We start from the raw sequence: 17,513 nt of genomic DNA, 5'->3' as shown, positions 1-17,513 counted from the left end.
TCCGGTAAGAGCAAGTGCAACTGTGGTCGCAGATTCCCCACAAAGACACCCATGACCAGTGTCTCTTTTGTTTGGGGAGAGATCACGATTATAAAAACTGCCATTTGTAAGTTGTTCATCCCTATGACCCTTCGTCGCCGACTTCAGGCCCTTGACCTGTATCTCAAAAACCAGTGTCTTAGGCAGATCACTCTCGGAATGGAAACCGTTATCGACACCCCATCTGAACCACCTAGGAAGAGGGTGAAGACCACAAGGCTGTCCACTTCCACCATGCCTCCCTCCACTAATTCCTGGCCAGTAGCCACCGTTAGCTTGGTCGAGGAACCGGCGTCCGCCACACCGGATAAAGCGGGTACCTACCAGGAGGCTGCAAAATTCAGAGCGGACGACACGTCTGGGAAGGATATCCGGGCGCCTGATTCAGATGCCAGGGGGCAAGCAGCTTCAGAGATGGGCACTTCAGAGCAGGCCTCTGCCGATCCTGCTGTTTCCTCAAGGTTGACTGACAGCCAGACACCTGTTAGGCCTGCAAAGACAAAATAAAAGACAAAGCATGTCGATTCAACCCCTGAGGTCTTGCTAGACTGGCAGGCCTTCAGTCAGAGTCTTTACAATGCCTTCCAGGCCCTTAGGCCTAAGTCTGACCTACCTCATGTTGCTCCACCTCTTCTGAGTCCCAGGCCTAGTCTGACAGAGACTACCCTTAGCCATCCTACTGAGGAAGAAATGTTTGACTCCTCAGCGGACTCCTTGTCCTATTCTTCACAAAAGTCTTCCCGTCTGGGCTATGTATCCCCAGAAGAAGCATCTGGTGAGCCTGACTCCCCTGTGGAAGACCTTACCTTTGGGTACATGGTTAATCTTATGAGGGAACATTTCAAATGGGACTGCCCAGACATATCTGAGGAACAGAAATGATTCTATGATTTGATCCAGATGGAATCTCTTAACCCGGCCCCTATTCCTCCTGTCCTGCCTTCCTGGATGCTTTTGCAGCAGCATGTTTAAACCCTGACTCCCAGCCACCTGCCCCAAGAAGAGCAGACCAATTGTATAGAGTACCTCATCCAGACAAATTTCTTTTCAAATGACCTTCAGCTGACCCAGCGACCATTTCCATTGCCACATTGACAGGGCTACCAAACTTCTCCCCACTACCACTGTCCTGCTTGCCTGCTGATAAGGACAGTAAAGCCATGGAGATGTGAGGGAAGAAGATATACACTTCCGCTATTCTAGCCTTTAGGGCAACAAATTACCAGTCACACATGGCCAAGTACTCATTGGCATTACTGGACAAAGCTTCTAAGGATCTTAATGAGATCCCTGACTGCTCTGCAAAGGCATCCCTGGATTCTTTGCTTGGGCTCATTTCCCAAGTCAATAAGCATTCCCTAAGGTATGTATATGATGCAGCAGAGGCCTCTGCCAGGTGAGCTGCATCTGCCATTGTATTGAGGAGATACTGTTGGCTGCGTCTCCAGCCTTTACCAGATGACTTTAAGGCCAAACTCTTGGATGCTCCTTTGGATCACACTGACCTTTTTGGCTCCAAGGTAGCTGTTCTCTTTAAGTCACTTCAGCAAAAAGGGAAAGAGATCCAGGATCTAAAGCATCTCCTGATCTCTCCAATCCCAACATTTCAAAGAAACTACCCGGCCAAGACACAGTTTATCAGGAAGACTTCTAGGCCTTCTGCCCCCTTCAGATGCAGAAGACCACACAGGAGGCAGACTACTCAGCCTAGGGCACCTCAAGCTTCTGCCCAGAGACCTCCCTTTCCAGAAAGGCATCTGACTGCCTACCTCCTTTTCTACCTCCCCCTCCTCCCACCAAACATTTATCCTCCTGCCTCTCTCACTGCTTCCCTGCATGGGCCCTAGTGACATCCGACAAATGGGTTTTGTCTATCCTGAAGGAGGGTCACTTCATGTCCTGGATGTCCCTCCCCCCAAAACTTCCTGTCCCGCTACCTCCACCCTCTCAATGGTCCCTCCTTCCCGAGGTCCTAAACACTCTGCTGCTCCAAGGCACCATAGAAATCGTGCCCCCCCCTCTGCTCGAGGGAGAGGCTTCTATTCCAGAATCTTTCTAGTGCCCAGAAAGGAGGGACCATGGAGACCCAACCAAGACCTTTCCCACCTCAACCCATTCCTGAAGGTTCCTTCCTTCAGGATGATAACACTACCCATTCTCTTTCCCCTCATCCTTCCCCAGGCCTTCATGGTGACCATGGACATCAAAGATGCCTACCTACATATTCCAATAAAACCTTCCTCCAGAAAATTCCTCAGATTCAAAGTAGGCTCCTTGCATTTTCAGTTTTGTGCCTTGCCCTTTGGACTCTCCACAGCTCCAAGGGTATTTACAAAATGCCTAGCCACAGTAATTGCTTACTACAAAACAAGAGGTATGCAAAGTTTCCCATACCTAGATGATCTGCTAATCCAAGCAGCAGACAGACAAACCTTCCTAGCCCACACATAGGACCTTCTGCTCCTGCTGCAGTCCTTAGGATTCCTCATAAACTTGCCCAAATCCAATCTAAATCCTACACAAGACATTGTCTTCCCAGGATGCAGAATCGGAACAGACCTCAGGATGGCCTTCCTACCTCAGGTAAAAGTGCTTTCCCTGACCCAACTCCTTCAATCTGCTCTCCTTACATCCACCCTGACAGTGAAGGAATTTCTTAAAATTCTCAGCCACATGACTGCCACAATTCCCATGCTGCCACTGGCAAGATTACACATGAGAAAGATGCAATGGTATCTTCGCTCAGTATGGACCCAACATTCTCACCCCCTAGAGTTCAGAATCCCACTTCTTCCCTGCCTCCCCCAAGAGCTAAAGTGGTGGAGGGCCCAGGTGACCCTAAACCCAGGTCTCCCTCTACAGTTGCCCCCCCCCTTCTCAGATCATGCACACAGACGTCTCAAATCTGGGTTGGGGAGCAACATTAGACAAGAAAAGTACAAGGTTTGTGGAAAAACAAATGCAAAGAATGGCATATCAACATCAAAGAAATGTCAGCCATACTTCTGGCCCTGCAGGCCTTTCTACCTTTACTCAGCCAGGGCATCCTGAAGAACTTCACAGACAAAACCACAGTGATGTGGTACTTGAACAAGCAAGGAGGGACCAAGTCCTACCTCTTCTGTAGACTGTCGCTTCAGGTATGGGATCTAGCTGTCTCCTAGGGGATCACCCTACAGGCAGCCTACATCCCGTCCCAACAAAATTGCCAGGCAGATTCCTTAAGCAGAACCTCCTCAGACAGTCACGAATGGATGCTGTCAAGGAAGGTATTCCTACAGTTGATCCACAGGCGGGGTATTCCACAGAAAGACCTGTTTGCTTCCTCCACAAACAGGCAACTACAGAGCTACTGCTCCAGAACTTGTGATCTGAAGGCTCTTCAAACAGATGCCTTCTTAATGCCCTGGAAGGGGAAACACCTGTACACCTATTCCCCCTTCCCTCTGATACAGAGAGTCCTACTGAAAATTCAGCAGGACTCACCAAAAATCTTGTTGGTGACACCCTTTTGGCCAAGGCAACACTGGTTTCCCCTACGTCTTCATCTATCTAAGAGCAATCACCACAAGTTACCCCCCTCAGTGGAGCTAGTCACACAGCACCAGGGAACACAGATACACCCACAGTGGAGATCCCTGCACCTCTACCTGTGGCTGACAGGATTCTGATTCCCTTCAGACACCTATATAACGAGGATGTGCTCTCAGTCCTGCAGGAGGCCAGGATACCTAACGCAAGGAAATCCTATCTCTCTAAATGGAGAATGTTTTTTATCTGGTGTCAGAAAAGACAGATAGAGCCGCTGGACAGTGACCTGCCTCTAATTCTGTCTTACCTGCGTGAACTGCTAAAGACAGGATTGTCTTACTCGTCCTTAACTCATTCACTCCGGAGCATCTCAGGAAAAGCTGCCTGCTTAATTCCACCATAGGAACAACAGAGCAGCCTGAGCTCATTTTTAGAAAATCCATTTGTAATACCATACAGAAAACAAATGTTCATAACTCTTTAACTATAAGAGCTAGACTAAAAATGTAAACACGAAAGTTATTCAGCACACACTGACCTTTCCAACAGTGTAAATGTTGATAGTGCATATCAAAGTCATTATTAAATATTTGACAAGGAAGGCTGATATTGTGCATATTTTTTTACCTTTTTTGGAAAAGCAAAGCACAATATCTTGGTCTATGTACCATGCAGATCTATACAATTTGAATTTAATTTGTTAATATGAATGTCAACTTTAAAATGATACCTTAACCATTACTGTGGGATGCTCCTTTCTTGAGATATTCACAAAAATATGATTAATATATTATTTCTCATAATTGATAAATAAACAAAGCATAATATCTCATCACCTGTAACAGACAGAGCCTACATATCAGTGTAGACATTGTGCACCTGAATGTCAGCTTCAAAATGATGCATCATTTGTGTGATCACCATGTTCCCTTGCAAAGATATGGGCATAATAATGAGAAGTATTGTAAATGTATAATTTTCATAATCGTACAAGACTAAACAAACTGTGATATCTGTACATGTGTACAGTGCACAGACACAGTTATTTTACCATGTTGTAAGGAGTGACACTGTCTTCAAAATGAGGTATTACTTGGCACACTGACATGCTCCCTTGCAAAGTTATTTACCAAAATATGAAAAAAATAATAGTTTCCATAACCTAATTCCAAACAAACTTTGATATCTGCACATGTGTTCAACATACAGGCACAATTATTTTACTATGTTGGAACCAGCAATACTGTCTTCAAAATGAGGTATTACTTGGCACATTCAGATGCTCCCTTACAAAGTTATCTATCAAAATATGAAAAAAAATAATAATTTCCATAACCTAAGTCCAAAACAAACTTTGATATCTGCACGTGTCCCACATATAGGCACAACTCTTGTACCATGTTGGAACCAGCAATACTGTCTTCAAAATGAGGTATTACTTGGCACATTCAGATGCTCCCTTATAAAGTTATTTACCAAAATATTAAAAAAAAATCATAATTTCCATAACCTAAGTCCAAAACAAATTTTGATATCTGTATATGTGTACAAAAGATGTGTGCAGTTCTTTTACCATGTTGGAGCAATGAATAATGTCTTCAAATTGAGGTATTAGCACATTCAGATGCTCCATTACAAAGTTATGTACCAAAATATGAAAAAAAAATCATAATTTCCATAACCCAACTCCGAAACAAACTTTTATATCTGTATATGTGTATAAAATAGATGCACAGTTCTTTTACTATGTTGGAACAATGAATACTGTCTTCAAAATGAGGTATTACTTAGCACATGCAGATGCTCCATTGCAAAGTTATGTACCAAAAAATGAAAAACAATCATAATTTCCATAACCTGAGTCCTAAAAAATGATATCTGTACTTGCGTACAGCATTCAGACCCAGTTGTTTTACCATGTAGACACATATGATTGCAAATATGCACATTCTTGGTGTAGCCAATATACTGCTGAATGGGTACATGCAGAATTGTTACTGACATATTAGATTGTACGTGCTAGCTCTCTCCTGAAACAGTTGTTCTTTTTCATCATCTTCACCAGCTCCTTACCACAGTCATTTGCCAAACTCAGAAAAATATATTTTACACAACACATTTCATAATAGAGTTTTACTTATCATACTGTTCCCTACTTGGTCATGGGTGTTTTCCATTCTTCTCACAAGCTGCATATTACCAATCCTGCATAGCTCTCCTCACACCATTGGGGAGGTCAGTCAGGGACAATGCAATGCCCTCCTCAGTTAGGTGAACGCCATCCCTTCTGAACAGGTGAACATCTTCTGTGGTGATGCTGTCATGACAGATTGTAGATCCACCAACCCTTAGCATCAAGCCATGCATGAACCCATTCTGTAAATGTCTGGCCTTATGTGCTTCCCATTGACTATTTGCTGTTTTCCATATCTGTCGAAGAATTATGTCAGACCAAACAAAATGACAACGTGGCCATCACGACTGCATATGTTCAAAAATTGCTGTGATTTGAAACCGTAGCCTTCCGAGTGGTTGACTGAGGACATCATTCCTTCCAATGGGCAGCACAAGAATGTCGGGCTCAGGGTAGATGGAACACTAATTTCAGTTATCGCATCTGACCATCACTCAGGTTACAGTAAGACCCATTAGTTTTCCTCAGTGCAGTATGTGCATGTTGTTAACAGATGATAAATTATTCTTGAAAGTTGGATACATAAACAAAAAAATTATAATAACCTTTGCAGAAACCCAAGCTATAGATAACCTATACTTGTTACACCATATCTGTATTATGATCTTCAGCAGTCTGAAGCAGTCAAGCACTGTGTGTGTGTGTGTTGAGATATGCACAATCACCAAAATTATATATATATGTATGTGTGTGTGTGTGTGTGTGTGTGTGTGTGTGTGTGTGTATGTGTGTGTGTGTGTGTGTGTGTATGTATATATATATATATATATATATATATATATATATGTATATATGCAGGAAGAAAAAAAATCAGGGGTTTAGGAGGGTAGGCAGTTGATGAAGAATGAGGGGGGTTGCTTGCAATGACTCCAAGCAGAGAAAAAAACACATCCTGGCTTGTGCATTCATCAAAGTGATAACGACTTCTATTTCTGTGAATAACAGTGACAGCAGCTGAGACTTTTCACAGAAAAGTGATAATGACTAACTGCTATATTGTAACTGCACATATTGCTAATGACCTTCCTTTCATTACTGCAAAGGTATGCATGCTGAGACACAGGTGATAATTGCTGCAAATAAGTTGTCGAGTAGGCATTCATTATATTACACTGTGCAGCTGTTATGTAACACAGACTCATTATCATCAGTAAGGAGAAGACCTGAGTCATTCAGTCAAATAGTATAACACTTAGATATTACAGAACCCTTCCTCCCACCTAAATTCCACGCATGAGTGACAAAGCCAGGATAAATGCACAAAAAATATGGTAGCTCCATCCTGTCAGTAGTCACCTAGTGATAACATTTATAAGGCAGCATAATCATAAATAGAATAATACAAGCAGAAGTGATTCCTTGTCTTCTGTGCTATATTGTAAGTAATGTAACCCAATGTAATTTGCAGACTGACTGTCTAAATGTCCCCAGTAATCCCTCCAGTTGTTTGCATTCTGTATGCACAGGCACCAAAATGACATAAATTGGCCCAGCAGTCACTTCAGCAATGATACCATGTATGCAGAAGCACTTCCCTGATACACAATGAATTATTTCGCCAAGCAACATCCTCGTAACTATGTCCAGGTGTACATGCACCCAAAATGAAACGTTTCCACAAACATGTCTGGCATGTTAATCACACATGTTCAGAGTTGTGACATGGGTGCAGTGTAGGCAACTATACATTGCAGGAAGAAAAGTCATGCTTCTGTTCCTTGCCTCCATCATTCACAAATACCAGTGAAAGTCCTCACCACTCATCAGTAGTAACAGCCTATACCTGGACAATACCTTGACAATTTTGTCACCATAATGAACATCTTAGCTGGTTCCAGATAAAGACAACTATGATTGTTGGCACCCAGGTGTAGAGCAGATGTGCATGTACAGATCCAACGACATCAAACCAAGAAAATTAAAGACTTTAAATCATTCCACTATTCTGACAGATTAGAATAACTATTCTTATATTCAGAAGCCACCCACTGCTCTGAGGTATCCTGTGCCATGCTTTTTGAACCACAAAAGACCCAATCCTATTTAACTTCTTTTTTTTCTTCCCAAACTAATAAGCAAATATCACTGGAGTGACAGGCTCCAAACTTAATGTAATCCTAGCCTATGGAACTAGCTACAACTATAGGCCAACCTTTGGAATTAGTTACTATAGGTCAGGACAAGTACTAATTTGTCTACCTTTAAAGTTAGTGTTGGCAATGGCTGGATAGACAAAACATTTACAACACAATTTTCATGTACAACCTTACTCAGTTTATCAGTTGAACATGATTATGTGCATGTGATGGGTGGCAAGAACTTTTAAGTACATAGCTTGGTTCCTGTGATTGCTTGCCCAGTATTCCTGTGTTCCTCTGCTTGAGAAATCTTGATAATGGTTACTGATGTCTCCATATGTGGCATTCTTTACAACTGATATTTACTAGTCACTAGTGATAATAGTCCCGTCTTCCCTTTATAGATCACCCGTGGCATATCCTTCATGGCATATCCTTCATTCTTTACTTCAGTTTCTGCAGTAGATACTTTCCTAGTTTGTACATTTGAAACAACCAAAATTCTTTTCTATTTAACATTTCCTTCCTATGTGCCCCACCTCAACATTTTGTATGTAATAATGTGTGTGTCACTATTTCTCTTCTACATTCATGTATTCGGCAGTTTTTATGTATGTTTCTAATTTCTTTTCTCAAAGACCACCCTTTCCTTTACTGTCCTTTATAATTTTCCAGTTTCTTGCATTAGTTATACTCTTACCACAAGTTGTAATTCCATCCTACTATTCAACTACCAATAATTCGTTATCTATTAGGTTTTTGCAACTTAACTCAAACACACACTACTGGCACTGACTTTCCAAAAGTTAAATAATTGTATGCAGACATCCATTTCAGGATATTTATAGTCAAGGAACTGATCATAAAAGCATGTACTTGTATCTAATGTTAAAATTAATACAGAAAGTTCTTCCACCCAATGCATACTGTATTATCAAAAAATAATGTACTTAATAGTTAATATAGTGCTGCAGCCATATGGTGTGGAACAGAGTAGAATGCCCATCCTGCCTTTTCTACTGTGTATTTTATCAAAATTATAAAGGCATCACTGCACCTGAATTGCTGCTTCAGGATACCAAATTCACTTCCATAACTATAGGTTATGTTTGGCTATGCACTTCTTTCTTCCTGTTCTTTACAATCAGATATGAACGTTAGGCAGAGGTACTCATTCAAGGCTGTAGAAGGCATGTAACAAACCAATCTAAAGATTGGACAGAGGTACTCATTCTAGGTTGCAGAAGGCATGCAACATCACCTGTGTACCAAAATAATACATGGGCTAGCCACATGTTACCTTTGTCTTATTCTTTATGACATTATAAAATATACACATCATGGTTTTCTATCACATGTGCTCACCTGCAGGATATAGCATGAGGGCTTGACACCGGCCTCTCATTAGGCATATGTAGGTGTCATGGGCACTCGGAGGATGTTTACACAAGACATTGTTAATAGTGCCATCAGCACTGAAAATCTGTTTTTTTTTATTGACAGCATCTCTAAAACTGCCATGCGTGATATGCACAGACTGCGTGGTAATCCAAGTTTAGAAATATAAGCATACTGCATGGCCCTGAGGGTCTCTGGCAAACCTGCCACTCTTTGGACTGCTTGCTTGGTATTAATCATTCCTGGAAAAAGGCTAGCAAGATTCATGACATATTCTCCATCAAACATGGGAGCATTAATATAGTATCCCTAAAGCATACTGCAGCATGCATGGAAATATTACACCTAATACCTCAGGTGAAGACTGCAGCATGCATAGAAGTGCTACATATTGTATTTTCAATACAGACTGCATTATGTATGCAAGTAAAACAATATTCTTGAATGCAACGTGCATATGAGTACTACATTTTTCCTAATGCAGAAGGCAGCGTGTATAGGAGTACTACATCCAGTATCCCTAAGGCAGATTGCAGCATGGATGGGAGTATTACAGACAGTATCCCTGATAAAACTGCAGCATGCATGCCTGGGTGTCCTACATCCAGCATCTCTGATGAAGACTGCAGCATAAATGAAAGTATTAGTGACAGTATCCCTGACATTGCAGTATGTGTAGGAGTATTAAATCCATTATCCCTGATGAAACTGCAGCATACATGGGAGTAATAAATACACTACCCCTGATGAGATTGTAGCATGCATGGTAGTATTAAATCCACTATCCCTGACAAGACTGCAGCATGTATGGGAGTATTAAAATCACTATCTCTGATGAGACTGCAGCATGCAAGGGATTACAACATCCACTATCCCAGACTAGATGGCAGTTTGCATGGGAGTATTAAATCCACTATCTCCTGATGAGACTGCAGCATGCATGGGAGTATTAAATTCACCATCCCTGATGAGACTGTGGCATGCATGGGAGTATTAAATTCACCATCCCTGATGAGACTGTGGCATGCATAGGAGTACTAAATTCACTATAGAATCTAGGTGAAAACTAGATATAAAAGAAAAGAAATTCTATCACCAGGCTACAACAACCTATGAATGGATAGAAAAAAAAATGCTGGAGGGGGGTAGCAATTTCTTATATATATATTAAAGCCTTTGAAATAACTCCTCATCTTAACCCCTTTCCCAAATTTAACAACATAGAAAAACTCATCTGTCAGCTAAAGATTAACATTTAAAAGAGGATATACTTAATAGCTCTACACATACATCCTCATAACAATATTAATACTACCTATGTTGGATAGCTACAAATACAAGCCATGAAACAATCACAATGGAAGACCTTAACATTGACCAGCAACTAATATGCTGAGATAACCCCACCTACACAATAAAGCTGTATAATGTCTTAAGTCATCATTGTCCCAACAAGGCTTAATAAAACGTTGGAAAATGTACACTGGATTAAATTCTTATCTCGAAACAAACTAGACCCCAGTGGTTGCCTACCAGACATCATCAGTGACCATCTTCCTAACATTGCTATAAGCCAGTAAAATAACAGCCACAGACAACCAGAATATAAACAGGCTTGCAACCTGACTAATAGCACAGACAGACATAAACAGGCCTGCAAACTAAATTTATGACAACCACAATATAAACAGGCCAGCAACCTTAGCAAATTGCAATTAAAAACTTTTACTTCCAACATTCAGTTCATAAGTGGAATATTCTAAAAATATGCCTCTAGAAGCAGTTTCAGAATTTAACAAACTATTTCCAAATATACTAAAAGAAGTGGCTCCCATCAGAGCAAAAAGAAAAAAAAATGTAACCCAGCATCCTTGGTTAACACAAGAAACACAAGTTATGCACACCAGGGACAAAGCTGGATCTCAAAGCAATTGGCAGCATTTCATAGCACATCCCATTTTAGGAGACAAAAAACTTCTATACTAAGCTCCAGGGAAAACACCAACATATCCCAAAAGTTGGGCATCACTGAAAACTCTTCTCCACCCTTGCCAAGCAATCACACCATCAATTAATAATAACAGAGATGACATTACCATCGACTTCAATAATCACTTCATCCAAACAGTTTTATCTCTGAAAAGCACAACCATAAATAATTCTTGCGCTATCAACAGCAAATTTTTCTTTGACAAAACTACACTCACCGTATGAATATTTTCTTGGCAGTTACTTACAGACAATCTACCAAAAAGACCAACGAAATGCAGAGTAAAGTTTCAGTCCATCAATAAAGCAAAACAATCCAGAAAAGTTACATTGAGAAACCATTCAGCTGTCTAGCTGGGCATTAAACATTTGTCTCGAAGTGAGGATTCCAAGCTGCATAGCCATGTCTATAAGTTCTAACAAAATTGCATTCTGATTGGAAAAGTGGGATGTAATTTATTCGATGGCACCGAGCATCCCATAATTGTTGCACCAGCAGCCAAGCAATTGCCTCCACCTACGGCTAACTTCTACAAAGAAAAATATCACCCATTCCCTGCCTCTTTGTAAAGATAACTTCCCGTTGTGAAAGAAAAATAAGTAATTGGATAATGATGCACTGCACGATATGCCAATCCACCTCCCGGCCACCTCCAAGACAGCGTAGCAAGCTGCTGCGATAGTCTCTCTATCGTGGAAAACAACAGAAACACAGGAAAAGGAGGACGTATCAACACTTGTCACTGATAACTAATGAGCAGACCATGCGAACATGACAAATTGCACCCATCATTCTCCAATTAAACCAAGCACAGGCATAAGTAATAACAACGGTCTGAATATTAAAGAGAACGACACCATCCTACCAGCTCCATAGACTAAAATGGAGCACATTCAAACTCCAATAGAAAGCAAACAGAGGCCACAGCGAATCCTTGTGTCACTAATCTAAAAAAATTCAGATTATCAGAGCAAAGAAGAGTCAGTCCACATGCCTACGACATTAGATATAGACTACAATACTAAGCAAGCTTAGCGCTAAACTACCAACTTGGGCGCAATTTGTGCATGCAGAGAACAAAGGAACTCTTTTAATTGTATCTTAGCAGGTTGCCAGTCTTCATCTTAAACCAGTTAGACAACCAAAAACAGATTAAGTTATGCTTTTGATTGTATGTAAATTTTGGACGCAGAACTAACCCCCATAAATTACCCTCACTAGTCAATATGTTTTAATTTGAGCTACTCCAAAATTGCACACCATGGATCACCCTACTGACCTTTTTTTTCCATATCGGGATATTCCCACATAGCAAACAGGAGCACGAAACGACCTTCACGTCTTCCATATATTTTTTTTTGCATACATGCATCGTCTATTAAATCAACACTAAATTTTATAGTTATGAGAATTTTATAAGCTTTTCAAAGGTTTTATTTTTAATTTCTCTTACCGTTCGTGCTTATTGTTCCGGATCACCTATGACAACTTACCATATTATGCCGCCCCTACACCACCACCACCAGAAACATTCAGGTAATACCACCAGCCATAGTATACTTTATTACATCATTTACAATGTTAACTTTGTTAGTCGAGAACTACAATTGCTGGATAGTTTTGCTAAGTAAAAACGGCAATTTTAAGGGTGCTCGTTAGTTTGCCTACGGTGTTTAACTCCTGAACACACACGTTTCTATCCTTTACACAAAAAATAAGAACTCCAACATTTTCAATACTATGAATGTTGTTTATATACACCTATACATACATTATGAAATAGACATGGGACGGGCATTTTATAGAAGTGTGTAGAAAGTAAAAACTCGCATTTCACCACATGCACATTTTTTTAACACCACCGGGGTTTAACATGGCCCACCCCACCGCATTTTCAGGTTGTTTTATAAATGTAACAGTAGCTCTACACACAAGGGGTGCCAAAATTTATAATGTTCACATCTGTTTAAATGCCTGTTTAACTGGAGTGTGTGATGTAAACCCTGGTAACCAAAACGGTGTTAAAGATGAATAATTATACTAAAACACGTGGATAACTAGCCAGGGTAAGTTTCTATTGCACATAACTGCTTTTAATTAAATAGGTAAGGTTCTATCAAATCTAAGTAAGCAGAGAAATGGTAAATTGAAGTAATCCGCACTAGATGATTAATGCCAAGCATGCATGAAGTGGTGGCTCGGATTGCAAGAATCTGATTGGCTGCCACCACTTGCTTTATCAACAATCTTTTAAATGGATTTAGAAGTAAAACGTTAATGTGAACTTAATGTAAAAACACACTGAATCGTAACTGTATAATGTAGTTTACATGTTCAGTTATGATTTCAGTTACATTAGGTTCAACTACAAATGTGTACTACATTTTCTCACGCTTCAGGAAGGCACTCGGGGATAATGGCTTGAAATTAGTAGCTTCTCATGGCGTGCTTGGTGTTAAGCACACAGGCGCCATGAGAAGGTACTCTGGGTTAATGAGTTAAAGGCACATCTGTCAGCCATTTCTGCCTGCCTGCCTATGAAGCCCCCACTTGCTTCCAGACTGCCAGCCAAACTATTCCTAAAAGGTGTTCTACACCTAAGACCCCCCAGGAAACCAACTCCTCCTCCCTGGGATCTTAATTTGAACCAGCTGGTAAGGCAGACTTGAAATTTTGCACATGGAAAACAGTACTGCTAGTAGCTTTAACATCAGCCAGGAGGGTCTCAGAGCTCTAAGCCCTCATGTCTACCCCACCCTTCCTAGTTTTCCATATGAACAGGATCACCCTCAGAATTAATCCTTCCTTTACCCCAAGGTGGTTAATGACCTGTCCCTTAATCAGGCTATTCACCTGCCCACCTTCTTTCCTAACCCTCAGGGAGACGGTGAGAGAGTCCTTCACTCCCTGGATGTACACAGACAGCTTTGTTTCTACTTGCATAAGACCAAACCTATACGCAAATCAGACCAGCTGTTTGTTTCCTTCCACCCCAGGGCTCTGGGGAAAGCTGTAGGGAAGCAAACCATTTCTTCTTGGATTGCTAGGGCAATCTCATTTTGTTACGCTCACCATGAAAAGACACTAATGGGCAACATCAGAGCCCATTCCACAAGGGCCGTGGCTTCCTCTGGAGCCTTCCTTAAAGGTCTAGACACTAACTCCATTCTGGAAGCAGCTACTTGGTCATCTGTGCACACCTTCACCAGACCCTACAAGCTGGACCACATCTCCAGGACCAGAGCAGGATTTGCCAGGGCTATCTTGAATGGGTTCCTGGAATCCTCATTCAGACCACCACCTAGACAGCAGTGAGCTTTTGTACTCACCCACTAGTGAATATTGCAACATTGGAATAGAAGGACGTAGGAAATTTGTGTAAAATCTTACCATAACCATAGATGTCCTTCTCTTCCATGTTGCAATATTCCTTCCCTCCCTCCATCCCCCTGTTCTCCTTGCACTTGCCCTTCTCGGCTCCTACTCAGGCTATGCTATCAGGACTGGCTGTGTTTGGGGCTTCTTGGTTCTGAGGACTGGTAGGTGCAGATGGCACGTTTATGGACCATGTACCAGCCTACACGTCAGAAGTCTAACGCACCAACAGAGACTGAAAAAGCTTTGGAAACCTTGCCGAACAAGCTGATGGGAAGAAGGGTAAACCCACTAGTGAATACTGCAACATGGAAGAGAAGGGCGTCTATGGTTATGGTAAGATTTTACACAACTTTCCTTTCCTTAATAAAATTTGTACAGAGAGGTTCTAGGAAGGGACTGATAATGCTGACTGTGCTTCACTGTTTTAGTAATAATACTTGTGATTTCCTGCTGTGGAAGCCCTTGGCCTGCCCAAATGCAAGAGATTTATTCCCCTCTTATAGGCTTAGCAGATGACTCTGGTCTGACTTCAAAATCTTAGTGGATAAAGGGTTGTTGTCCAGTACTATTTCTTTAATTATTTATTGTGCAAAATATCATTTGTCCAGTACACTGGTCAGTCTGAAGCCAGTGATTGAGCATCTAACACTGTCATAGACACCATCATGTGTCTAGGTTATTTAGGAAATCATTCTTTGTTGCTCAACTTATAAACAAATGTATGACATCTAGGTCCAAGGATGTCATTTTCCCCTATACTCTGCCTTCATCAGAACAATTATTGAGTACAGTGCCCCTTTCAGTATGCACCTGACCAATGCAATGACTGGAGTAAACACAGAGGTTCATAACAAAAAGAATGCAGGGTATAAACCACATATCCTACAATGACTGTCTCAAAGCCCTATCCCTGTACTCATTCTCATTTACTGAGAGGTGGTCTATGGCTGTGTACAAATCATCCTCTGTTCCTGCTCTCATTGATCTGTTGCACATTAGCAAAACAATCAGCATCAGAATTACCTGATCTAGGGACCTAAACCTCATCTGCATCATAAGTAGGACATGTTGGAGGGACAGATATGTCCCTCAGAGACTATCCCTTCATTGGAACATGTTTCCGGTCCATGTGAAGCAGATTTCTTCGTAACATAGTTCAAGTGTAACTTGGAGCAGTAGACGATCGATGAGAAATTTACCCTAGTCTGGCCCCTATGTCTCAGTTAGCCAGAGGCAGCCTGTAAATGCTTGACCACCCATACCCAAACCTGCATATGTCCATTAAAATAAACCTAGGGTATCGGAACTTGTGAAATACATTTGGGAAGCATGGCTAAGCTAAAAATGGCCTATGGGGCCCAATGACAAGGAGGGTATTATCGTTGACATATATGGGGAAAATGCTTATACCTCAGCTACCCTGGTCATGAAAGCATTGAATTGCAAGTTTCACATGGGTGAATTCCAGAAGTACCTTGTAGACAAGGTGAAACAGAAAATAGAGGGGATACAGGACAAGACTTTCCAAAAAAAGAGTTGTTAGAACTTTGCAGCACCAGTTCCCAGGTTGCAAAACATACTTTGCCCTGTGGCTTTGATACCCTTGAAGCATCACGTTAGGGCAGTTGGCACTGGGTCAGTAATCAGGAGACATGCTTGCTTCAGAGAGCAGTCTTATCTCAGTGATGTCAAAGATTAAATTCTTGGACCCCCCCCCCCCCAAGAAGGACTTCCTGTATGGACCCAAGGCTTAAAGTGTTTTTAAAAGACAGGAGCAGAAGGTTTAAGATTATGCAAATTGCCAAGGAATTTCTGCCGATCCCACCTCCAAGGTTTAGCAGAAACAATCCATCCAAGTCCTGTTCTTTTCCTGCTTCCCAGTCAAAATCAAAAAACACTAAATATCTGAAGGGATAGACTACAAAGTAGGTGGCTAGCAGACCCCAGAACCAGGCCTACTTGGTCCCACCTCAAGGGACACAGCAGGGAAAAGCCATGACTTAGATAAGCACCTCCATGTCCACTCCTTCAGAATCCCACAACATCTCAACCCCCTTATCCTTCTTATTAAGCTAGGTGGTAGACTCTTCCTCTTCCTAAACCAGTGGCAGGCAATCACCTAGGACAGGTGGATTCTAGATATCATCAGAAACAAGAAGAACATACAGTTTGTTTTTTTCCCCAAGGTTTTCAGACATTCTTCCCTTCCCAAAAGGGCAGATCAGCTGTCCTAGCACAATGATCTAGAGAACCAGTCCCCTCAAGCTAGTTAGAAACAGGTCCAAAGGAAAGAGGAAAACTGAATACCTGTCTTAGAGTTCTCAAAGTTAAATAAATTCCTTGGTGCAGGTTAAAAGTGATAACTCTGGCTCAGTACCTCTGGAGGGTGTCAGCCAACTTAAGAAGGTAGGTAACAAACCCTCATGAATGGAAAAAGAGTGTATTCAGAAAACTCACAAACAACTTGTGTGTGCTATAGGTAGATTTGTTTTGCTTCAAAGTGAAACAGAGCTCTCAACATGTTTGGCTTAAAGGCCTCAAACCTTGGTTCCTGGAGGATTAATTCCTTCTCTTTTTTGTAGATAGGTCTATCTCTGTATGTCTATCCAATTGTACTCCTCATCCTTATTGTACTTTTGAAGATCAGGGAGGATGGGCCAAGGATGATCCTATTAGTACCCTTCCAACCCAAGCAGCAATGGTTCTCCATGCTACTCAGTAGGGCCAAGGAAGACTCATGACTGCTTCCATTGGAGGTAGTTCTTACACAGAACAAAGGGACCACCTTACATCCTAGTCTAATAACACTCAAGCTGGTAGGATGGGTGATATAATTTTCATCTCAACGAGCCATCTGTTTAACAAGGATGTCCTACATATCCTCAGAGGCTACAGCACCAGGAAG

This window comes from Protopterus annectens, chromosome 7.part0 (genome assembly GCF_019279795.1).
Source record: "Protopterus annectens isolate FY-2018-M chromosome 7.part0, PAN1.0, whole genome shotgun sequence".
Classification (NCBI taxonomy): Eukaryota; Metazoa; Chordata; order Ceratodontiformes; family Protopteridae; genus Protopterus; species Protopterus annectens.
The sequence above is the reverse complement of the archived record's forward strand: the minus strand, read 5'-3'. Positions refer to the sequence as shown.